Raw genomic sequence first — 24,845 nt, 5'->3', positions numbered from 1 at the left:
TGGTCTGTAATAGCACACACCTGGGCACAGTCTGTAATGACATAGACCTGGGCATGGTCTGTAATAGCACACACCTGGGCACAGTCTGTACTGACATAGACCTGGGCATGGTCTGTAATAGCACACACCTGGGCACAGTCTGTAATGACATATACCTGGGCATGGTCTGTAATAGCACACACCTGGGCACAGTCTGTACTGACATATACCTGGGCATGGTGTGTAATAGCACACACCTGGGCACAGTCTGTACTGACATATACCTGGGCGTGGTCTGTAAAAGCACACACCTGGGCACAGTCTGTAATGACATATACCAGGGCATGGACTGTAATAGCACACACCTGGGCACAGTCTGTACTGACATATACCTGGGTGTGGACTGTAATAGCACACACCTGGGCACAGTCTGTACTGACATATACCAGGGCATGGTCTGTAATAGCACACACCTGGGCACAGTCTGTACTGACATGTATCTGGGTATGTTCTGTAATAGCACACACCTGGGCACAGTCTGTACTGACATGCATCTGGGTATGTTCTGTAATAGCACACACCTGGGCACAGTCTGTAATGACATATACCAGGGTATGGTCTGTAATAGCACACACCTGGGCACAGTCTGTACTGACATATACCTGGGCATGGTCTATAATATCACACACCTGGGCACCGTCTGCACTGACATATACCTGGGCATGGTGTGTTATATCACACACCTGTGCACAGTCTGTAATGACATATACCTGGGCATGGACTGTAATAGCACACACCTGGGCACAGTCTGTAATGACATATACCAGGGCATGGTCTGTAATAGCACACACCTGAGCACAGTCTGTAATGACATATACCTGGGCATGGTTTGTAATAGCACACATCTGGGCACAGTCTGTACTGACATATACCTGGGCATAATCTGTAATAGCACACACCTGGGCACAGTCTGTACTGACATATACCTGGGCATGGTCTGTAATAGCACACACCTGGGCACAGTCTGTAATGACATATACCTGGGCATGGTCTGTAATAGCACACACCTGGGCACAGTCTGTAATGACATATACCAGGGCATGGTCTGTAATAGCACACACCTGGGCACAGTCTGTACTGACATATACCTGGGCATGGTCTGTAATAGCACACACCTGGGCACAGTCTGTACTGACATGTATCTGGGTATGTTCTGTAATAGCACACACCTGGGCACAGTCTGTACTGACATATACCTGGGCTGGGTCTGTAATAGCACACACCTGGGCACAGTCTGTACTGACACATACCTGGGCGTGGTCTGTAATAGCACACACTAGGGCACAGTCTGTAATGACATATACCAGGGCATGGTCTGTAATAGCACACACCTGGGCACAGTCTGTACTGACATAGACCTGGGCATGGTCTGTAATAGCACACACCTGGGCACAGTCTGTAATGACATAGACCTGGGCATGGTCTGTAATAGCACACACCTGGGCACAGTCTGTACTGACATAGACCTGGGCATGGTCTGTAATAGCACACACCTGGGCACAGTCTGTAATGACATATACCTGGGCATGGTCTGTAATAGCACACACCTGGGCACAGTCTGTACTGACATATACCTGGGCATGGTGTGTAATAGCACACACCTGGGCACAGTCTGTACTGACATATACCTGGGCGTGGTCTGTAAAAGCACACACCTGGGCACAGTCTGTAATGACATATACCAGGGCATGGACTGTAATAGCACACACCTGGGCACCGTCTGCACTGACATATACCTGGGCATAGCCTGTAATAGCACACACCTGGGCACAGTCTGTACTGACATATACCTGGGTGTGGACTGTAATAGCACACACCTGGGCACAGTCTGTACTGACATATACCTGGGATGGTCTATGGAATCCTACTCCTGGGCGCAGTGTAATATCCCTCCAAGACCAGGAAATCTTGGGGATTTTTTTTATTGCTGTGTTTGACAAATGTCCTCCCCTTGTCAGCTGACAACCACGGTGTGTTCAATCTGCAGCAAATAGCTTGAGATAAAAGCTCCCTGAATGAGTGCTATCTCCGTAAACCGAGGTTAACAGCACAATGTAGAAAGAGACTGTAACATTGTTCCAGCCTCTGGCCTACCCAGTGAATGCCTACTCCAGTTTAATCCAGTACTAGTCTTTCCAATGGCTGCTGGATAACCAGGAGCTGCACCCATTCCCAGTTTGGGAGCTCACTGACACCCAGGGTAGATATGAATGTCTAAGGGAGCAGTGAACTGACTGGCACTTCTGAATGTGAGTTGTGACAGAGGCATTGAAATCAGTCTGACTGGAGTGAGATGTCACTGGGCCTTGTGCAGGCTCTTGTCTGCAGCTGCTGAGATTAACTGACAGGGATGACTTGGCCGAGACCCTGAACTGCTGCTGATTCACCATTTACTCCTCTCTCTGTCCTTGAGTTTCCCAACAGCAGTCTGAGCATTGCACAGCTTGAGGGACTGAACCCTGGCACTATTTGCACAACAAGAGATTGTATTTATGTTGCAACATCAGAACGTAATAAAATTCGCGGGGAGCACGATAGAGGACCAAACGTCTTGTTTTAGCTGGGGCTCTCCTGGTTTTTCATTAAGCATCCCAATGCCTTGGCAATTTAAAAAAAAATCTTCACTAAGTCCCCACGTTCCCACAAAGTCTATCAATATGTCCCAGTTTAGGTGTTTGAAATTCCGGTCACTCACTGAGCCACGTAGAGAGACCAAGATAGCGGATCAAAAGCTTTTTTCACAGGTTTGAAGGAGGAAATTGAGGTTGAGATGTAAAGGGAGGGGAATTGGAACTTTGGGCACAGGAAGATTAACACATGGTGCCCCATGGCCAAAGGGTTTAAAATTAACACGAGTTAGGAAGCCAGAATGGGGAGAATGCTGATATCTCAAAGAGTGTGGGGCTGCAGGTGAGTTAGGGAGGGTGTGAGGTCATCAGGGGGATTTAAGTGAAGGCAATGCCAAAGCAGGAGCTAACACTGGATTACTGTGTCCGGTTCTGATCGCCTGGGTTTAAGAAGGACATTATAAGCTGGAGAAGGAGAGGCTGGATAGGTGGGACTTTATTCACAGGAGCATAGGAGATTGACGGAAAAGATTTTTAAGTTGAAAGGAGAAAATTTTAAAAAGGGGAATTCTTTTTACACAGAGAGTGGTTCCTGTGTGGAATGAACTTCCAGAGGAAGTGGTGGTTGTGGGTGCAGTTACAACTTTTAAAAGATATTTGAATAAGTACATGATTGAGAAATGTTTGCAGGGACATGGGTCAAGCACAGGCAAGTGGGACTGGTCTAGTTTGGGATTCTGGTCTGTATGAACTGGTTGGGCCAAAGGGTCTGTTTTCGTGCTGCATGCTTCTATGTCTATAGACATGAGCTTCAAGGTGCAGGGACTTGTAAGGATTGAAAGGGGGGGCAGTAGGTTAAAGGATGGATTCGATGGGAAGAATGTCAATTTCTCAAAGAGGTTAGGAGGGAGGAAGTGGCCTAACCAGCCTGGAGGGCCTGGGAGCTGAGGGAATGGGAGGTTTGAGACAACTTGTGAAAAATGGAACTCACCACCAAACTGCAGAGTGATGGGTGCGGGTCTGTCGATAAATTGTGGTTGGAGTCTGGGCAAGAGAGGTCTCCAACTCCCTGACAGGATTCAGAGAGGGCTTGTATCCTCCTACATCTCCTATCTAGTCCAACCAGTGTTTAATCAATGCCAGCTACCAATGACATCATTCAACTCAGCCCATCTTTAACATAGGACCCAATGCCTCCTTAAAATTTAGGTGTTCTCACAGCCTAGAAGATATGGTCAGTAAAATAGGCAAATGAGACATGTAGTACTGATTTAACTCAACTTGTATCCTTCAGAATAGAGCCACAGTTTGACCAGTATATCCATTTCCTAGTTTTACTGTTTTATTAACCACTGGTGAGGGAATAAAAGGAATCCTATTCAATATTCACACCCGTGGCCAAGTTATACCTGTACCCAGGTGTATGTCTCTATAAACTGTGCCCAGGTGTGAGTCTCTATGGACTGTGTCCAAGTGTAAATCACCAAAGATTGTGCTCAGGTGTGTGTATCTATAAACTGTGCACACGACTCTCTTCTAAACTGTGTCCAGCTGTGACTCTCTCTAAACTATGAGAAAGTGAGGACTGCAGATGCCGAAGATTCAGAGTTGAAAAGTGTGGTGCTGGAAAAGCAAGCCAGTCTGGCAGCTTCTGAGGAGCAGGAGAGTCAACGGTTCAGGTGTAAGTACGTCATCAGGAATGGGGGGGGGGGGGTGGATGGAAGGGGAGCTGAGCAATAAATAAGGAGCTGGGAGTGGAGGGAAGGTTGCTGGGAAGGTGATAGGGGGATGCATATGGAGAATAATTGTGATAGGTCGGTGGGGAGGGTGGAGCAGACAGGTGGGAAGGAAGATGAGGTCAAGAGGGCAATGCTGAATTGGAGGGTTGGATCTCGGATGAGGTGGGGGGAGGGGAGATTTGGAAACTAGTGAAGTCGATGCTGTGTGGTTGAAGGATCCCAAGGTGTAAGATGAGGTGGTCTTCCTCCAGTTGTCGGTCGGTTCAGATTTGGTGGTGGAGGAGGCCCAGGACTTGCATGTCCTTGGGGGAGTTGAAGTGGTTGGCCACAGGGTGGTGGGGTTGTTGGGTGCATATATCGCAGAGATGTTCCGCATGTTGGTGTCCTGTCTATGCCCAGGTGCGACTTCCTCTAAACTGTGCCTAGGTCTGAGTCATTATTTACTGTGCCAGTATGAATTGTGAAAGCTTGTTCCCAGTTAGGAGTCTGTACAGACTGTGATCAGGTGCGAGTCACTATGGTCTGTGCTAAGGTATGAATCACTATAAACTGGGCCCAGATATGTGTCACTATCTATGCGCTCATCTATGAATCACCGTAGACTGTTCACTAGTGTGAGTCCATAAGGCCGTTAGCTAAAGGAGCAGAATAAGGCCAGTCGGCCCTTCGGGGCTGGCCTGCCATTTGACTGTGTCTAATATGTTTCTCTGAAACCCATTCTCTTGCTGTCTCCCATAACCCATGATCCCCCGGCTAATCAAGAACCTCTCTACTTCTGTCTGAAAAACAGTCAATGACTTGGCCTCCACTGCCTTCTGTGGTGATGAGTTAAACGACTAACCACCCTGTGGTTGAAGGAATTCCCCCTCATCTCTGTCAAAGGGTCGTCCCTACACTCTGAGTCCTAGTCTCTGCTATAGGGAAAATATCTCAATGTCCACTCTATCCAGGCCTCTCAGAATACTGAGAGTTAAGACTCCACCCCTCCCCCCCCAGCCCCTCATCATTTTAAACACCCAGTGTCCTCTATCGCTCCCTTTCATTCCTGGGCTCATTCTTGTAAACCTCCTCTGGAGTGCCCCTCCTTTGCCAGCACATTCTTCCTTAGATACGCGGCTTTTTTTAGTTGTTGTTTTCTGGTTTTTAAAGGCTTCCCAATCCCCCTGCTTCTCATTAATAGTCATCATATTGTATGTTTTTTTTTTGTGTTTTGTTATTGTCCCTGACTTCCCGTGTGAGCCTCCCCTCGGTATGTTTCCTCTTCCTTGGGATGAATTTCTGCTGGACCTTCTGAATTAGCTGCACAAAGTCCTGCCCCTGCCGCTCCACTGTCTCCCTTGCTCAGCTCTGACCAGCTCCTCCCTCATGTCTGTATAATGACCTTTTACTCAACTGTAATACAATTACAACTGATTCCAACTTCTCCCTCTCAAACTGCACGGTGAATTAAAGACTAGAGCATGGGAACAGACCCTTCAGCCTAACTTGCCCATGCTGACCACGTTTCCTAAACTTGCCTGCTTTTGGCCCATATCCCTCCAAACCTTTCCCAATCATTTCCAGATGCCCTTTAAATGTTAATAATTGTACCAGCCTCCACCACTTCCTCTTAGCTCATTCCATACACATCCCACCCTCGGCATGAAAAAGTCGCCCCTTAGCTCCCTGTTAAATCTGTCCCCCCTCACCCTAAACCTATTCCCTTTAGATTTGGACTCCCGTAACCCTGGGGAAAATACCTTGACTGTTTACCCTATCCGTGTCCCTCATGATTTTATAAACCTCTATAAGGTCACCCCTCAGCCTCTGATGCTCCAGGGAAAACAGCCCCAGCCTGTTCGGCCTCTCCCCACAGCTCAAACCCTCCAGTCCTGTTAACATCCTTCCAAGAGCAGGGTGACAAGAACTGTACACAGTATTCCAAATAGGAGAAAGTGAGAACTGCAGATACTGGAGATCAGAGCTGAAATATGTGTTGCTGGAAAAGTGCAGCAGGTCAGGCAGCATCCAAGGAAATGTCGATTCTCCTGCTCCTTGGATGCTGCCTGACCTGCTGCGCTTTTCCAGCAACACATTTTTCAGCACAGTATTCCAAATGTGGCCTAACCAATGTCTTGTATTGCTGTAACCTGACGTCCCAACTCCTGTAATCAATACTCTGACTGACAAAGGCAAGTGTGCCAAACACCTTCTTCACCACCTGTGATGCCAATGTCAAGGAACTATGTCCCTGCACCCATAAGTATTTCTGTTCAACAAGACTTCCCAAAGCCCTCCCATTAACTGTGTAAGTCCTGCACTGGTTTGTCTTACCAAGATGCAACACTCCATTTATCTGAATTAAACTCCATCTGCCGTTCCTCAGCCCACTGGCCCAGTTGATCAAGATCCTACTGTACTCTTAGACAACTGTCTTCGCTGTCCACCCAACCACCAGTTTTGGTGTCATCCACAAACTTACCAACCATGCCTCCAATATTCTCATCCAAATCATTTATGAATATAAATTTATATTATGTAAATAATGAACAACAGCGAATCCAGTAACAATCCTTGCAGCACATCACTGGACACAGGGCTCGAGTCTGAAAATCAACCCTCCACCATCACTCTCTGTCTCCTACCATCAAGCCAATTTTGTATCCAGTTGGCTAACTCTCCCTGGACCCCATGTAATCAAACTTTACTAACCAGCTTACCATGCTGTACCTTGCTAAAGTCCATGCAGATGACATGTACCACTCAGCTTTCAGCTAACTTCTTGATCACCTCAAGTTTGTGTGCCATGATTTCCCATGCACAGAGCCATGCTCATTATCCCTAATCCATCCTTGCCTTTCCAAACATATGTAGATGCTATCTTTCAGAATCCCTTCCACCATCTCACCCACCACTGACGTCTGGCTCACTGGTCTAACGTTCCCTGGCTTTTCCTTGCAGTCTTTCTTTAAGAATTAGCCACACTAGCTACCCTCCAGTTTTTTCTGGCACCTTGGTTGTCAATGATACAAATATCTCCGCTCGGAGCCCCACAATTTCTTTCAGCTTTCCCCAATGTTCTGGGATGCACTTGATCAATACCGTGGATTTCTCTATCTTTATGAGCTGTATGACCTCCAGCATCTCCTCCTCTGTCATGTGGACTCTTTCCAAGACATCACCATTTAATTCCCCGAGTTCCTTAGCTTTTATATCTTCATCCATGGTTATTACTGATGAGAAATGTTAGTTTAGAATCTCACCCATCTCCTGTGGTTCCATGCATAGATTTTAAATGGACCCTATTATTAAATCCATTTCACTTAAAGATGGTTCAAATTATGGAGAAAACAAATGTAATTATCAATGTTCGGTTGATATCAAGAAGATTCTCCCCCTCGTCCCTCATCTGCCCTTAATCCATTTGGATTCTCCTAAACCCTATCTACCAAAGATATCTCATGTCCCCTTTTTGCCCGCTTGATTTCCCTCTTAAGTATCCTCCTACACCCACTATACTCATCAAGGATTCACTTGATCCCGGCTGGCTACACCTGACATATATCTCCTGGTCATTCTTGATCTCAATATCTCTAGTCATCCAGCATTCCTATTATAAAATTCTATCACATTATGATCTCTGGCCCTCACAATTACTTCACCTTAAGCTCCCTAATCAAGTCAACCTCACTACACATCACCAAATCCAGAACTGCCTGTTCTCTAATCTCATTATATATAGTTTGCCGAGGTGTGTGTCAGCATAGACTTTGCCCAGATGGGAGTCACTATAGACTGTGCCCAGGTGTGTGGCACTATAAACTGTGCTGATAACTTCACAAAACCTTTCAGGATAACAGTCAATGTTTCTGACTTGGTGGGAGGTACGGTCTTGTTAAAAGATAATGAGTTAGGCATAGAGAAGGCAGTCGGTAACTTATCCAAAAAAGTCGGTAACTTTTACACCATAGGGAAATATCTACAGTGGTAAAAAAACATCCTGTGAGTGCTGCTGGCTAATAAACCTTTTGACGTATTTAAATGTCACAGCTACAGGGAGACACTGCTATGTACTGATTACACTCCATAATCTCTGTGAAAATGATCGGAAACTAAAACACTCAATGAGTTAAATGGAGCTTGTTACTTACAGCCTTATCACTGAGAGATTGTTCACGTTATGGAGGACTTGAAACTGGAGTCGCAGGTAGATAGGATAGTGAAGGCGGCATTTGGTATGCTTTCCTTTATGGGTCAGAGTATTGAGTATAGGAGTTGGGAGATCATGTTGCGGCTGTACAGGACATTGGTTAGGCCACTTTTGGAATATTGTTATTATTACAATTCTGGTCTCCTTCCTATTGGAATGATATTGTGAAACTTGAAAGGGTTCAGAAAAGATTTACAAGAATGTTGTCAGGGTTGGAGGATTTGAGCTCTTGGGAGAGGCTAAACAGGCTGGGGCTGTTTTCCCTGGGCATCAGAGGCTGAGGGGTGACCTTATAGAGGTTTACAAAATTATGAGGGGGATGGATAGGATAAATAGACAAAGTCTTTTCCCTGGGGTCGGGGAGTCCAGAACTAGAGGGCATAGGTTTAGGGTGAGAGGGGAAAGATGTAAAAGAGACCTAAGGGGCAACTTTTTCACACAGAGGGTGGTACGTGTATGGAATGAGCTGCCAGAGGATGTGGTGGAGGCTGGTACAATTGCAACATTTTAAGAGGCATTTGGATGGGTATATGAATAGGAAGGGTTTGGAGGGATATGGACCAGGTGCTGGCAGGTGAGACTAGATTGGGTTGGGATATCTGGTCAGCATGGACGGGTTGGACCGAAGGGTCTGTTTCCATGCTGTACATCTCTGACTTTAAATAGATATCATTGCCAACGTTTTCTGAAGAATATAGTTTTGTTTGAGGTGAGCAGAGATAGCTGATACGCTGCAGGTAAAGAAGCAAATGAAAATAAGTGTGGGTCAATGTGCCTTAATGTTTTAAAAAATGTTTTATTCTCGTCCACACCGTGAAATGGAATGCATTGGAAAATGGCATTTCATTTCTTTTCAAGGTTGTTGGTGTGATGAAAACTCTCCATATTTCCTCACTTCTGTGGATTTGAGTTTGTTGCCTTGTGGATACCTGGGTTACTTTTTAAAAAGGGGTCAATTAAATGAAGGATGGTTTTTATGTAGTGGCTCTTGAAAATCACATGTGTTGTGATAACTTTGCTTTCTGCCTGGGTCAGCACTGCCAAGAGGCAGGTTCACAGCCTGAATGCCTCTGTTGGTGTTCGGCCTTGGGGGAAGAGAAGAGCTTCCAAGCTTTTGAACCTCTCTCGTGCCCCGTGTGGGAGTGAGACTCCTGGTCCAGCCTGAACCGGGATGGTCCTCCTCAAGCTGTCCAGAACAATGTCATGTGTGAGAGTGTATGGACCTGGGTGTGTGTGAGCATGGCAATGAGAATGTATGAGAGTGTGAGTTTGTGGGGGTGTGTGTGTGAGAGTGTGAGTTTGGGATGTTTGTGTGTGAGTTTGGGTGTGTGTGTAAGGGAGTGTGTGTTTTGGGTTGTGTGTGTGTAAGGGAGTGTGTGTTTTGGGTTTTGTGTGTGTGTATGGGAGTGTGTATTTTGGGTTGTGTGTGTATGGAAGTGTGAGTTTTGGGTTGTGTGTATGGGAGTGTGAGTTTGGGGATGGGTGTATGGAAGTTTGGGGTTTGGGGGTGTGTGTGGGAGTTTGGGGGTGTGTTTGGGGGTGCGTGTGTGTGCATGGGAGTGTGAGTTTGGGTGCGTGTGTGTGCATGGGAGTGTGAGTTTGGGTGCGTGTGTGTGCATGGGAGTGTGAGTTTGGGTGCATGTGTGTGCATGGGAGTGTGAGTTTGGGTGAGTTTGGAGTGGGTGTGTGTGTGGGTGGGAGTTTGCGGGTGTGTGTGTGGGTGGGAGTTTGCGGGTGTGTGTGTGGGTGGGAGTTTGCGGGTGTGTGTGTGTGTGGGAGTTTGCGGGTGTGTGTGGGAGTTTGCGGGTGTGTGTTTGTGGGTGTATATGGGAGTGTGAGTTTGGGTGTGTGTATGTATGGGAGCGTGAGTTTGGGTGAGTTTGGAGTGGGTGGGTGTGTGGGAGTTTGCGGGTGTGTGGGAGTTTGCGGGTGTGTGGGAGTTTGCGGGTGTGTGGGAGTTTGCGGGTGTGTGTGGGTGTATATGGGAGTGTGGGTGTATATGGGAGTGTGAGTTTGGGTGTGTGTATGTATGGGAGTGGGAGTTTGCGGGTGTGTGTGTGTGTGTGGGAGTTTGCGGGTGTGTGTGTGTGGGAGTTTGCGGGTGTGTGTGTGTGTGGGTGTATATGGGAGTGTGAGTTTGGGTGTGTGTGTGTGTATGTAAGTTTGGGTGTGTGTGTGGGAGTTTGGGTGTGTGTGTGTGTGTGTGAGTGTTTGGGGGTGTGTGTGTGTGTGTTTGGGTGTTTGGGGGTGTGTGTGTGTGTGTTTGGGAGTTTGGGGGTGTGTGTGTGGGAGTTTGGGGGTGTGTGTGTGTGTGTGGGAGTTTGGGTGTGTGTGTGTGTGTGGGAGTTTGGGGGTGTGTGTGTGGGAGTTTGGGGGTGTGTGTGTGGGAGTTTGGGGGTGTGTGTGTGGGTGTGTGTGTGGGAGTTTGTGGGTGTGTGTGTGTGTGTGTGGGAGTTTGCGGGTGTGTGTGTGGGAGTTTGCGGGTGTGTGTGTGGGAGTTTGCGGGTGTGTGTGCGTGGGAGTTTGCGGGTGTGTGTGGGTGTATATGGGAGTGTGAGTTTGGGTGTGTGTGTGTATGGGAGTTTGGGTGTGTGTATGGGAGTTTGTGTGTGTGTGTTTGTGTGTGTGTGTGTGGGTGTGTGTGTGTGTGTGAGTGTGTGTGTGTGGGAGTGTGTGTGTGTGTGTGTGTGGGAGTGTGGGGGGGTGTGTGTGTGTGTGGGAGTGTGGGGGTGTGTGTGTGTGTGTGGGAGTGTGGGGGGGTGTGTGTGTGTGTGGGAGTGTGGGGGGGTGTGTGTGTGTGTGGGAGTGTGGGGGGGTGTGTGTGTGTGTGGGAGTGTGGGGGGGTGTGTGTGTGTGTGGGAGTGTGGGGGGGTGTGTGTGTGTGTGTGGGAGTGTGGGGGGGTGTGTGGGGGGGTGTGTGTGTGTGTGTGTGGGAGTTTGGGGGGGTGTGTGTGTGTGTGTGGGAGTTTGGGGGGGGTGTGTGTGTGTGTGGGAGTTTGGGGGGGGTGTGTGTGTGTGTGGGAGTTTGGGGGGGTGTGTGTGTGTGTGGGAGTTTGGGGGGGTGTGTGTGTGGGAGTTTGGGGGTGTGTGTGTGTGTGTGGGAGTTTGGGGGGGTGTGTGTGGGAGTTTGGGGGGGTGTGTGTGGGAGTTTGGGGGGGTGTGTGTGTGTGTGGGAGTTTGGGGGTGTGTGTGTGTGTGTGTGGGGGTGTGTGTGTGTGTGTGTGGGAGTTTGCGGGTGTGTGTGGGTGTATATGGGAGTGTGAGTTTGGGTGTGTGTGTGTATGGGAGTTTGGGTGTGTGTATGGGTGTTTGGGTGTGTGTATGGGTGTTTGGGTGTGTGTATGGGTGTTTGGGTGTGTGTGTGTGTGTGGGAGTTTGGGTGTGTGTTTGTGTGGGAGTTTGGGTGGGTGTGTGGGAGTGTGTGTGTGTGGGAGTTTGGGTGGGTGTGTGGGTTTGTGGGCGTGTGTGTATGGAAGTTTGTGGGCGGGTGTGTGTGGGTGTGTGTGGGTGTGTGTGGGTGTGTGTGGGTGTGTGTGGGTGTGTGTGGGTGTGTGTGGGCGGGTGTGTGTGGGAGTTTGGGTGTGTGTGGGAGTTTGGGTGTGTGTGGGAGTTTGGGTGTGTGTGTGTGGGAGTTTGGGTGTGTGTGTGTGTGTGGGAGTTTGGGTGTGTGTGTGTGTGGGAGTTTGGGTGTGTGTGTGTGTGTGTGTGTGTGTGTGTGTGTGTGTGTGTGTGTGTGTGTGGGAGTTTGGGTGTGTGTGTGTGTGTGTGTGTGTGGGAGTTTAGGGGTGGGTATGTGGGAGTTTAGGGGTGGGTGTGTGTGGGAGTTTGGGTGTGTGTGTGTGTGTGGGAGTTTGGGTGTGTGTGTGTGTGTGTGTGGGAGTTTGGGGGTGTGTGTGTGTGTGTGGGAGTTTGCGGGTGTGTGTGTGTGTGTGGGAGTTTGCGGGTGTGTGTGTGTGTGTGGGAGTTTGCGGGTGTGTGTGGGTGTATATGGGAGTGTGAGTTTGGGTGTGTGTGTGTATGGGAGTTTGGGTGTGTGTATGGGAGTTTGGGTGTGTGTGTGTGTGTGGGAGTGTGTGTGTGTGTGTGTGGGAGTGTGTGTGTGTGTGTGGGAGTGTGTGTGTGTGTGTGTGGGAGTGTGTGTGTGTGTGTGGGAGTGTGTGTGTGTGTGGGAGTGTGGGTGTGTGTGTGTGTGTGGGAGTTTGGGGGTGTGTGTGTGTGTGTGTGGGAGTTTGGGTGTGTGTATGGGAGTTTGGGTGTGTGTGTGTGTGTGGGAGTGTGTGTGTGTGTGTGTGGGAGTGTGTGTGTGTGTGTGTGGGAGTGTGTGTGGGTGTGTGTGTGTGTGTGGGAGTTTGGGGGGGTGTGTGTGTGTGTGGGAGTTTGGGGGGGTGTGTGTGTGTGTGGGAGTTTGGGGGGGTGTGTGTGTGTGTGGGAGTTTGGGGGGGTGTGTGTGTGTGTGGGAGTTTGGGGGTGTGTGTGTGTGTGTGGGAGTTTGGGGGTGTGTGTGTGTGTGGGAGTTTGCGGGGGTGTGTGGGTGTATATGGGAGTTTGCGGGTGTGTGTGGGTGTATATGGGAGTGTGAGTTTGGGTGTGTGTGTGTATGGGAGTTTGGGTGTGTGTATGGGAGTGTGTGTGTATGGGAGTTTGGGTGTGTGTATGGGAGTTTGGGTGTGTGTGTGTGTGTGGGAGTTTGGGTGTGTGTGTGTGTGGGAGTTTGGGTGTGTGTGTGTGTGGGAGTTTGGGTGGGTGTGTGTGGGTGTGTGTGGGTGTGTGTGGGTGTGTGTGGGTGTGTGTGGGTGTGTGTGTGGGAGTTTGTGGGCGGGTGTGTGTGGGAGTTTGGGTGTGTGTGTGAGTGTGGGAGTTTGGGTGTGTGTGTGTGTGTGGGAGTTTGGGTGTGTGTGTGTGTGGGAGTTTGGGTGTGTGTGTGTGTGTGGGAGTTTGGGTGTGTGTGTGTGTGTGGGAGTTTGGGTGTGTGTGTGTGTGGGAGTTTGGGTGTGTGTGTGTGTGGGAGTTTAGGTGTGTGGGTGTGTGGGAGTTTGGGTGGGTGTGTGGGAGTTTGGGTGGGTGTGTGGGAGTTTGGGTGTGTGTGGGAGTTTGGGTGTGTGTGTGTGTGTGTGTGTGTGTGTGTGTGTGTGTGTGTGTGGGAGTTTGGGTGTGTGTGTGTGTGTGGGAGTTTGGGTGTGTGTGTGTGTGTGTGTGGGAGTTTGGGTGTGTGTGAGTTTGGGTGTGTGTGTGTGAGTTTGGGTGTGTGTGTGTGAGTTTGGGTGTGTGTGTGTGTGAGTTTGGGTGTGTGTGTGTGTGAGTTTGGGTGTGTGTGTGTGTGAGTTTGGGTGTGTGTGTGTGTGAGTTTGGGTGTGTGTGTGAGTTTGGGTGTGTGTGTGTGTGAGTTTGGGTGTGTGTGTGTGTGAGTTTGGGTGTGTGTGTGTGTGAGTTTGGGTGTGTGTGTGTGTGTGTTTGGGTGTGTGTGTGTGTGTGTGTTTGGGTGGGTGTGTGTGTGTTTGGGTGTGTGTGTGTGTGTGTGTTTGGGTGTGTGTGTGTGTGTGTGTTTGAGTGTGTGTGTGTGTGTGTGTGTGTGTGTGTTTGAGTGTGTGTGTGTGTGTGTGTGAGTTTGGGTGTGTGTGTGTGTGAGTTTGGGTGTGTGTGTGTGTGAGTTTGGGTGTGTGTGTGTGTGAGTTTGGGTGTGTGTGTGTGTGTGAGTTTGGGTGTGTGTGAGTGAGTTTGGGTGTGTGTGTGTGAGTGAGTTTGGGTGTGTGTGTGAGTGAGTTTGGGTGTGTGTGTGAGTGAGTTTGGGTGTGTGTGTGAGTGAGTTTGGGTGTGTGTGTGAGTGAGTTTGGGTGTGTGTGTGTGTGAGTTTGGGTGTGTGTGTGTGTGAGTTTGGGTGTGTGTGTGAGTTTGGGTGTGTGTGTGTGTGAGTTTGGGTGTGTGTGTGTGTGAGTTTGGGTGTGTGTGTGTGTGAGTTTGGGTGTGTGTGTGTGTGAGTTTGGGTGGGTGTGTGTGTGAGTTTGGGTGGGTGTGTGTGTGAGTTTGGGTGTGTGTGTGTGAGTTTGGGTGTGTGTGTGAGTTTGGGTGTGTGAGTTTGGGTGTGTGAGTTTGGGTGTGTGTGTGAGTTTGGGTGTGTGTGTGTGTGTGAGTTTGGGGGTGTGTGTGTGTGTGTGGGAGTTTGGGTGTGTGTGTGTGTGTGTGGGAGTTTGGGTGTGTGTGTGTGTGAGTTTGGGTGTGTGTGTTTGGGTGTGTGTGTGTGTGTGTGTTTGAGTGTGTGTGTGTGTGTGTTTGGGTGTGTGTGTGTGTGTGAGTTTGGGTGTGTGTGTGTGTGTGTGGGAGTTTGGGTGTGTGTGTGTGTGTGTGTGGGAGTTTGGGTGTGTGTGTGTGTGTGTGTGTGGGAGTTTGGGTGGGTGTGTGTGTGAGTTTGGGTGTGTGTGTGAGTTTGGGTGTGTGAGTTTGGGTGTGTGAGTTTGGGTGTGTGAGTTTGGGTGTGTGTGTGAGTTTGGGTGTGTGTGTGTGTGTGAGTTTGGGTGTGTGTGTGTGTGTGAGTTTGGGGGTGTGTGTGTGTGTGTGGGAGTTTGGGGGTGTGTGTGTGTGTGTGGGAGTTTGGGTGTGTGTGTGTGGGAGTTTGGGTGTGTGTGTGTGTGTGTGGGAGTTTGGGTGTGTGTGTGTGTGTGTGTGAGTTTGGGTGTGTGTGTGTGTGTGTGTGAGTTTGGGTGTGTGTGTGTGTGTGAGTTTGGGTGTGTGTGTGTGTGTGAGTTTGGGTGTGTGTGTGTGTGAGTTTGGGTGTGTGTGTGTGTGAGTTTGGGTGTGTGTGTTTGGGTGTGTGTGTGTGTGTGTGTTTGAGTGTGTGTGTGTGTGTGTTTGGGTGTGTGTGTGTGTGTGTTTGGGTGTGTGTGTGTGTGTGTGGGAGTTTGGGTGTGTGTGTGTGTGTGTGGGAGTTTGGGTGTGTGTGTGTGGGAGTTTGGGTGTGTGTGTGTGTGTGGGAGTTTGGGTGTGTGTGTGTGTGTGTGTGAGTTTGGGTGTGTGTGTGTGTGTGTGTGAGTTTGGGTGTGTGTGTGTGTGTGAGTTTGGGTGTGTGTGTGTGTGTGAGTTTGGGTGTGTGTGTGTGTGAGTTTGGGTGTGTGTGTGTGTGAGTTTGGGTGTGTGTGTGTGTGAGTTTGGGTGTGTGTGTTTGGGTGTGTGTGTGTGTGTGTTTGAGTGTGTGTGTGTGTGTGTGTGTGTTTGGGTGTGTGTGTGTGTGTGAGTTTGGGTGTGTGTGTGTGTGTGAGTTTGGGTGTGTGTGTGTGTGTGAGTTTGGGTGTGTGTGTGTGTGTGAGTTTGGGTGTGTGTGTGAGTTTGGGTGTGTGTGTGTGAGAGTTTGGGTGGGTGTGGGTGTGTGTGTGTGTGTGAGTTTGGGTGTGTGTGTGTGTGTGAGTTTGGGTGTGTGTGTGAGTTTGGGTGTGTGTGTGTGTTTGGGTGTGTGTGTGTGTGGGTGTGTGTGAGTTTGGGTGTGTGTGTGTGAGTTTGGGTGTGTGTGTGTGTGTGTGTGTGTGTGTGAGTTTGGGTGTGTGTGTGTGTGTGTGTGTGTGTGTGAGTGAGTTTGGGTGTGTGTGTGTGTGTGAGTTTGGGGGTGTGTGTGTGTGTGTGTGTGTGAGTTTGGGGGTGTGTGTGAGTTTGGGGGTGTGTGTGTGTGTGTGTGTGTGAGTTTGGGGGGGTGTGTGTGTGTGTGGGAGTTTGGGGGTGTGTGTGTGTGAGTGTGAGTTTGGGGGTGTGTGTGTGTGTGTGGGGGTTTGGGGGGGTGTGTGTGTGTGTGTGGGAGTTTGGGGGTGTGTGTGTGTGTGTGTGTGTGTGTGTGTGTGTGTGTGTGTGTGTGTGTGTGTGTGTGTGTGTGTGTGTGTGTGTTTGGGGGTGTGTGGGAGTTTGGGTGTGTGTGTGTGTGTGTGTGAGTTTGGGTGTGTGTGAGTTTGGGTGTGTGTGAGTTTGGGTGTGTGTGAGTTTGGGTGTGTGTGAGTTTGGGTGTGTGTGTGTGTGGGTGTGTGTGTGTGTGGGTGTGTGTGTGTGTGAGTTTGGGTGTGTGTGTGTGTGAGTTTGGGTGTGAGTTTGGGTGTGTGTGTGTGTGAGTTTGGGTGTGTGTGTGAGTTTGGGTGTGTGTGTGTGAGTTTGGGGGTGTGTGTGTGTGAGTTTGGGGGTGTGTGTGTGTGAGTTTGGGGGTGTGTGTGTGTGAGTTTGGGGGTGTGTGTGTGTGAGTTTGGGTGTGTGTGTGTGTGAGTTTGGGTGTGTGTGTGAGTTTGGGTGTGTGTGTGAGTTTGGGTGTGTGGGTGTGTGTGTGTGGGAGTGTGGGTGTGTGTGTGTGGGAGTGTGGGTGTGTGTGTGTGTGAGTTTGGGGGTGTGTGTGGGAGAGTGAGTTTGGGGGTGTGTGTGGGAGAGTGTGAGTTTGGGGGGTGTGTGTGGGAGAGTGTGAGTTTGGGGGTGTGTGTGGGAGAGTGTGAGTTTGGGGGTGTGTGTGGGAGAGTGTGAGTTTGGGGGTGTGTGTGGGAGAGTGTGAGTTTGGGGGTGTGTGTGGGAGAGTGTGAGTTTGGGGGTGTGTGTGGGAGAGTGTGAGTTTGGGGGTGTGTGTGTGTGAGTGTGAGTTTGGGTGTGTGTGTGTGTGTGGGAGTGTGAGTTTGGGGATGGGTGTATGGAAGTTTGGAGTTTGGGTGTGTGTGTATGGGAGTTTGGGTGTGTGTGTGTGTGGGAGTTTGCGGGTGTGTGTGGGAGTTTGCGGGTGTGTGTGTGTGTATGGGAGTGAGTTTGGGTGTGTGTGTGTGTGTATGGGAGTGTGAGTTTGGGTGTGTGTGTGTGTGTGTATGGGAGTGTGAGTTTGGGTGTGTGTGTGTGTGTGTATGGGAGTGTGAGTTTGGGTGTGTGTGTGTATGGGAGTGTGAGTTTGGGTGTGTGTGTGTATGGGAGTTTGCGTGTGTGTGTGTGTGTGGGAGTTTGGGTGTGTGTGTGTATGGGAGTGTGAGTTTTGGGTTGTGTGTGTATGGGAGTGTGAGTTTTGGGTTGTGTGTGTGTATGGGAGTGTGAGTTTGGGGATGGGTGTATGGAAGTTTGGAGTTTGGGTGTGTGTGTGTATGGGAGTTTGGGTGTGTGTGTGTATGGGAGTTTGGGTGTGTGTGTGTATGGGAGTTTGGGTGTGTGTGTGTATGGGAGTTTGGGGGTGTGTGTGTGTGTGGGAGTTTGGGTGTGTGTGGGAGTTTGGGTGTGTGTGGGAGTTTGGGTGTGTGTGTGTGTGGGAGTGTGGGTGTGTGTGGGAGTTTGTGGGTGTGGGTGTGTGTGGGAGTTTGTGGGTGTGGGTGTGTGTGGGAGTTTGTGGGTGTGGGTGTGTGTGTGTGGGAGTTTGTGGGTGTGGGTGTGTGTGTGTGGGAGTTTGTGGGGGTGTGTGTGTGTGTGTGGGAGTTTGTGGGGGTGTGTGTGTGTGTGTGGGAGTTTGTGGGGGTGTGTGTGTGTGTGTGGGAGTTTGCGGGTGTGTGTGGGTGTATATGGGAGTGTGTGTTTGGGTGTGTGTGTGGATGGAAGTTTGGGTGTGTGTGTGTGGGGGAGTTTGGGTGTGTGTGTGTGTGTGTGTGGGAGTTTGGGTGTGTGTGTGTGTGTGGGAGTTTGGGTGTGTGTGTGTGGGAGTTTGGGTGTGTGTGTATGGGAGTGTGTGTGTGTGTATGGGAGTGTGTGTGTGTGTATGGGAGTGTGTGTGTGTGTATGGGAGTGTGGGTGTGTGTGTGTGTATGGGAGTGTGGGTGTGTGTGTGTGTATGGGAGTGTGAGTTTGGGTGTGTGTGTATGGGAGTGTGAGTTTGGGTGTGTGTGTGTGTATGGGAGTGTGAGTGTTGGTGTGTGTGTGTATGGGAGTGTGAGTTTGGGTGTGTGTGTGTATGGGAGTGTGAGTTTGTGAGTTTGGGTGTGTGTGTGTGTGTGGGAGTTTGGGTGTGTGTGGGAGTTTGGGTGTGTGTGGGAGTTTGGGTGTGTGTGGGAGTTTGGGTGTGTGTGTGTATGGGAGTTTGGGTGTGTGTGTGTATGGGAGTTTGGGTGTGTGTGTGTATGGGAGTTTGGGTGTGTGTGTATGGGAGTTTGGGTGTGTGTGTATGGGAGTGTGTGTGTGTGTGTATGGGAGTGTGTGTGTGTGTGTATGGGAGTGTGTGTGTGTGTGTATGGGAGTGTGTGTGTGTGTGTATGGGAGTGTGGGTGTGTGTGTATGGGTGTGTGTGGGAGTTTGGGTGTGTGTGTGTGTGGGAGTGTGGGTTTGGGTGTGTGTGGGAGTTTGTGGGTGTGTGTGTGTGTGTGGGAGTTTGCGGGTGTGTGTGGGAGTTTGCGGGTGTGTGTGGGAGTTTGCGGGTGTGTGTGTATGGGAGTTTGCGGGTGTGTGTGGGTGTATATGGGAGTGTGTGTTTGGGTGTGTGTGTGGATGGAAGTTTGGGTGTGTGTGTGTGTGGGGGGGGGGAGTTTGGGTGTGTGTCTGTGTGAGTGTGTGGGGGAGTTTGGGTGTGTGTGGGAGTTTGGGTGTGTGTGGGAGTTTGCGGGTGTGTGTGTATGGGAGTTTGGGGGTGTGTGTGGGTGTATATGGGAGTGTGAGTTTGGGTGTGTGTGTGTATGGAAGTTTGTGGGCGTGTGTATGGGAGTTTGGGTGTGTGTGTGTGGGAGTTTGCGGGTGTGTGTGTGTGTGTGTGTGTGTGGGAGTTTGCGGGTGTGTGTGGGTGTATATGGGAGTGTGAGTTTGGGTGTATGGGAGTTTGGGTGTGTGTGTGTGTATGGGAGTTTGTGTGTGTGGGGGAGTTTGGGTGTGTGTGTGTGTGTGTGTGTGTGTGTGTGTGGGTGTGTGTGTGTGTGGGAGTGTGTGTGTGTGTGGGAGTGTGTGTGTGTGTGGGAGTTTGTGGGTGTGGGTGTGTGTGGGAGTTTGTGGGTGTGGGTGTGTGTGGGAGTTTGTGGGTGTGGGTGTGTGTGTGTGGGAGTTTGTGGGGGTGTGTGTGTGTGTGTGGGAGTTTGTGGGGGTGTGTGTGTGTGTGTGGGAGTTTGTGGGGGTGTGTGTGTGTGTGTGGGAGTTTGCGGGTGTGTGTGGGTGTATATGGGAGTGTGTGTTTGGGTGTGTGTGTGGAGGAGTTTGGGTGTGTGTGTGTGTGTGTGGGAGTTTGGGTGTGTGTGTGTGTGTGGGAGTTTGGGTGTGTGTGTGTGTGTGGGAGTTTGGGTGTGTGTGTGTGGGAGTTTGGGTGTGTGTGTGTGGGAGTTTGGGTGTGTGTGTATGGGAGTGTGTGTGTGTGTGTATGGGAGTGTGTGTGTGTGTATGGGAGTGTGGGTGTGTGTGTGTATGGGAGTGTGGGTGTGTGTGTGTGTATGGGAGTGTGGGTGTGTGTGTGTGTATGGGAGTGTGAGTTTGGGTGTGTGTGTGTGTATGGGAGTGTGAGTTTGGGTGTGTGTGTGTGTATGGGAGTGTGAGTGTTGGTGTGTGTGTATGGGAGTGTGAGTTTGGGTGTGTGTGTGTATGGGAGTGTGAGTTTGTGAGTTTGGGTGTGTGTGTGTGTGTGTGGGAGTTTGGGTGTGTGTGGGAGTTTGGGTGTGTGTGTGTATGGGAGTTTGGGTGTGTGTGTGTATGGGAGTTTGGGTGTGTGTGTGTATGGGAGTTTGGGTGTGTGTGTGTATGGGAGTTTGGGTGTGTGTGTGTATGGGAGTTTGGGTGTGTGTGTGTATGGGAGTTTGGGTGTGTGTGTATGGGAGTTTGGGTGTGTGTGTATGGGAGTGTGTGTGTGTATGGGAGTGTGGGTGTGTGTGTATGGGAGTGTGGGTGTGTGTGTATGGGAGTGTGGGTGTGTGTGTATGGGAGTGTGGGTGTGTGTGTATGGGAGTGTGAGTTTGTGAGTTTGGGTGTGTGTGGGAGTTTGGGTGTGTGTGTGTGTGGGAGTGTGGGTGTGGGTGTGTGTGGGAGTTTGTGGGTGTGTGTATGGGAGTGTGTGTGTGTATGGGAGTGTGTGTGTGTGTGTATGGGAGTGTGGGTGTGTGTGTATGGGAGTGTGGGTGTGTGTGTATGGGAGTGTGAGTTTGTGAGTTTGGGTGTGTGTGGGAGTTTGGGTGTGTGTGTGTGTGGGAGTGTGGGTGTGGGTGTGTGTGGGAGTTTGTGGGTGTGTGTGTGTGTGTGTGGGAGTTTGTGTGTGTGTGTGGGAGTTTGCGGGTGTGTGTGGGAGTTTGCGGGTGTGTGTGGGTGTATATGGGAGTGTGTGTTTGGGTGTGTGTGTGGATGGAAGTTTGGGTGTGTGTGTGTGTGGGGGGGGGAGTTTGGGTGTGTGTCTGTGTGAGTGTGTGGGGGAGTTTGGGTGTGTGTGTGTGTGTGGGAGTTTGGGTGTGTGTGGGAGTTTGCGGGTGTGTGTGTATGGGAGTTTGGGGGTGTGTGTGGGTGTATATGGGAGTGTGAGTTTGGGTGTGTGTGTGTATGGAAGTTTGTGGGCGTGTGTATGGGAGTTTGGGTGTGTGTGTGTGGGAGTTTGCGGGTGTGTGTGTGTGTGTGTGTGTGGGAGTTTGCGGGTGTGTGTGGGTGTATATGGGAGTGTGAGTTTGGGTGTATGGGAGTTTGGGTGTGTGTGTGTGTATGGGAGTTTGTGTGTGTGGGGGAGTTTGGGTGTGTGTGTGTGTGTGTGTGTGTGTGAGAGTTTGGGTGTGTGTGTGTGAGAGTTTGGGTGTGTGTGTGTGAGAGTTTGGGTGTGTGTGTGTGGGAGTTTGGGTGTGTGTGGGGGGGAGTTTGGGTGTGTGTGTGTGGGGGGGAGTTTGGGTGTGTGTGTGTGGGGGGGAGTTTGGGTGTGTGTGTGTGGGGGAGAGTTTGGGTGTGTGTGTGTGGGGGGAGTTTGGGTGTGTGTGTGTGGGGGGGAGTTTGGGTGTGTGGGGGGGGGAGTTTGGGTGTGTGTGGGGGGGAGTTTGGGTGTGTGTGGGGGGGAGTTTGGGTGTGTGTGTGTATGGGAGTGTGAGTTTGGGTGGGTGTGTATGGGAGTGTGAGTTTGGGTGGGTGTGTATGGGAGTTTGGGTGTGTGTGTGTGTGTGTGTATGGAAAGTGTGTGTTTTGGGTTGTGTGTGTGTGTGTGTATGGAAGTGTGAGTTTGGGAGTGTGTGTGTGTATGGGAGTGTGTGTGTGTATGGGAGTGTGTGTGTGTATGGGAGTGTGTGTATGGGAGTGTGTGTATGGGAGTGTGTGTATGGGAGTGTGTGTGTGGGAGTGTGTGTGTGGGAGTGTGTGTGTGGGAGTGTGTGTGTGGGAGTGTATGGGAGTGTGTGTGTGTGTGTGTGTGTGTGTGTATGGGAGTGAGAGTTTGGGTGTGTGTGTGTGTGTATGGGAGTGAGAGTTTGGGTGTGTGTGTGTGTGTATGGGAGTGTGTGTGTGTATGGGAGTGTGTGTGTGTATGGGAGTGTGTGTGTGTATGGGAGTGTGTGTGTGTATGGGAGTGTGTGTATGGGAGTGTGTGTATGGGAGTGTGTGTATGGGAGTGTGTGTGTGGGAGTGTGTGTGTGGGAGTGTGTGTGTGTGTGTGTGTGTGGGAGTGTGTGTGTGTGTGTGTGTGTGTGTGTGTATGGGTGTGTGTGTGTGTGTGTGTATGGGAGTGAGAGTTTGGGTGTGTGTGTGTGTGTATGGGAGTGTGAGTTTGGGTGTGTGTGTGTGTGTGTGCGCATGGGAGTGTGAGTTTGGGTGTGTGTGTGTGTGTGTGTGTATGGGAGTGTGAGTTTGGGTGTGTGTGTGTGTGTGTGTGTGTATGGGAGTGTGAGTTTGGGTGGGTGTGTGTGTGTATGGGAGTGTGAGTTTGGGTGTGTGTGTGTGTGTATGGGAGTGTGAGTTTGGGTGTGTGTGTGTGTGTGTGTGCATGGGAGTGTGAGTTTGGGTGGGTGTGTGTGTGTATGGGAGTGTGAGTTTGGGTGTGTGTGTGTATGGGAGTGTGTGTATGGGAGTGTGTGTGTGTGTGTGTGGGAGTGTGTGTATGGGAGTGTGTGTGTGTGTGTGTGTGTGTGTATGGGAGTGTGTGTGTGTGTGTGTGTGTATGGGAGTGTGTGTATGGGAGTGTGTGTGTGTGTGTGTGTGTGTATGGGAGTGTGTGTGTGTGTGTGTGTATGGGAGTGTGTGTGTGTGTGTGTATGGGAGTGTGTGTGTGTGTGTGTGTATGGGAGTGTGAGTTTGGGTGTGTGTGTGTGTGTATGGGAGTGTGAGTTTGGGTGTGTGTGTGTGTGTATGGGAGTGTGAGTTTGGGTGTGTGTGTGTGTGTGTGTATGGGAGTGTGAGTTTGGGTGTGTGTGAGTGTATGGCAGTGAGAGTTTGGGAGTGTGTGTGTGTATGGGAGTGTGTGTGTGTATGGGAGTGTGTGTGTGGGAGTGTGTGTGTGGGAGTGTGTGTGAGGGAGTGTGTGTGTGGGAGTGTATGGGAGTGTGTGTGTGTGTGTGTATGGGTGTGTGTGTGTGTGTGTATGGGAGTGAGAGTTTGGGTGTGTGTGTATGGGAGTGAGAGTTTGGGTGTGTGTGTGTGTGTATGGGAGTGAGAGTTTGGGAGTGTGTGTGTGTATGGGAGTGTGTGTGTGTATGGGAGTGTGTGTGTGTATGGGAGTGTGTGTGTGGGAGTGTATGGGAGTGTGTGTGTGTGTGTGTGTGTGTATGGGTGTGTGTGTGTGTGTGTATGGGAGTGAGAGTTTGGGTGTGTGTGTGTGTGTATGGGAGTGTGAGTTTGGGTGTGTGTGTGTGTGTGCATGGGAGTGTGAGTTTGGGTGTGTGTGTGTGTGTGTGTGTATGGGAGTGTGAGTTTGGGTGTGTGTGTGTGTGTGTGTGTGTGTGTATGGGAGTGTGAGTTTGGGTGGGTGTGTGTGTGTATGGGAGTGTGAGTTTGGGTGTGTGTGTGTGTATGGGAGTGTGTGTATGGGAGTGTGTGTATGGGAGTGTGTATATGGGAGTGTGTGTATGGGAGTGTGTGTGTGTGTGTGTATGGGAGTGTGTGTGTGTGTGTGTGTATGGGAGTGTGAGTTTGGGTGTGTGTGTGTGTGTATGGGAGTGTGAGTTTGGGTGTGTGTGTGTGTATGGCAGTGTGTGTGTGGGAGTGTGTGTGTGGGAGTGTGTGTGTGGGAGTGTGTGTGTGGGAGTGTGTGTGTGGGAGTGTGTGTATGGGTGTGTATGAGTTTGGGTGTGTGTGTGTATGGGAGTGTGAGTTTGGGTGTGTGTGTGTGCATGGGAGTGTGAGTTTGGGTGCGTGTGTGTATGGGAGTGTGAGTTTGGGTGAGTTTGGAGTGGGTGTGTGTGTGTGGGAGTTTGCGGGTGTGTGGGAGTTTGCGGGTGTGTGTGTGTGTGGGTGTATATGGGAGTGTGGGTGTATATGGGAGTGTGAGTTTGGGTGTGTGTATGTATGGGAGTGTGAGTTTGGGTGAGTTTGGAGTGTGTGTGTGTGTGTGGGAGTTTGGGTGTGTGTGTGGGAGTTTGGGTGTGTGTGTGTGTGGGAGTTTGGGTGTGTGTGTGTGTGTGGGAGTTTGGGTGTGTGTGTGTGTGTGGGAGTTTGGGTGTGTGTGTGTGGGAGTTTGGGTGTGTGTGTGTGGGAGTTTGGGTGTGTGTGTGTGTGGGAGTTTGGGTGTGTGTGTGTGTGGGAGTTTGGGTGTGTGTGTGTGTGGGAGTTTGGGTGTGTGTGTGTGTGGGAGTTTGGGTGTTTGTGGGGGAGTTTGCGGGTGTGTGTGTGGGGGAGTTTGCGGGTGTGTGTGGGTGTATATGGGAGTGTGAGGGTGTGTGTGTGTGGGAGTTTGCGGGTGTGTGTGGGTGTATATGGGAGTGTGAGTTTGGGTGTGTGTATGGGAGTTTGGGTGTGTGTGTGTATGGGAGTTTGGGTGTGTGTGGGGGAGTTTGGGTGGGTGTGTGTGTGTATGGGAGTGTGAGTTTGGGTGTGTGCGTATGGGAGTTTGGGTGTGTGTGTGTATGGGAGTGTGAGTTTGGGGGTTGGTGTGTGTGTATGGGAGTGTGAGTTTGGGTGTGTGCATATGGGAGTTTGGGTGTGTGTGTGTATGGGAGTGTGAGTTTGGGGGTTGGTGTGTGTGTATGGGAGTGTGAGTTTGGGTGTGTGTGTATGGGAGTTTGTGTGTGTGTGTGTTTGGGTGTGTGTGTATAGGGGTGTATGTTTGTGTGTGTGCATGGCAGTGAGAGTTTGGGTGTGTGTGTGTGTATGGGAGTGTGTGTTTGGGTGGGTGTATGGGAGTGTGCGTTTGGGTGTGTGTGTGTGTGTATGGGAGTGTGAGTTTGGGTGTGTGTGTGTATGGGAGTGTGTGTATGGGAGTGTGTGTGTGTGTGTGTGTATGGGAGTGTGAGTTTGGGTGTGTGTGTGTGTATGGGA

The sequence above is a fragment of the Chiloscyllium punctatum genome, chromosome 3, assembly GCF_047496795.1.
Source record: "Chiloscyllium punctatum isolate Juve2018m chromosome 3, sChiPun1.3, whole genome shotgun sequence".
Classification (NCBI taxonomy): Eukaryota; Metazoa; Chordata; class Chondrichthyes; order Orectolobiformes; family Hemiscylliidae; genus Chiloscyllium; species Chiloscyllium punctatum.
The sequence above is the reverse complement of the archived record's forward strand: the minus strand, read 5'-3'. Positions refer to the sequence as shown.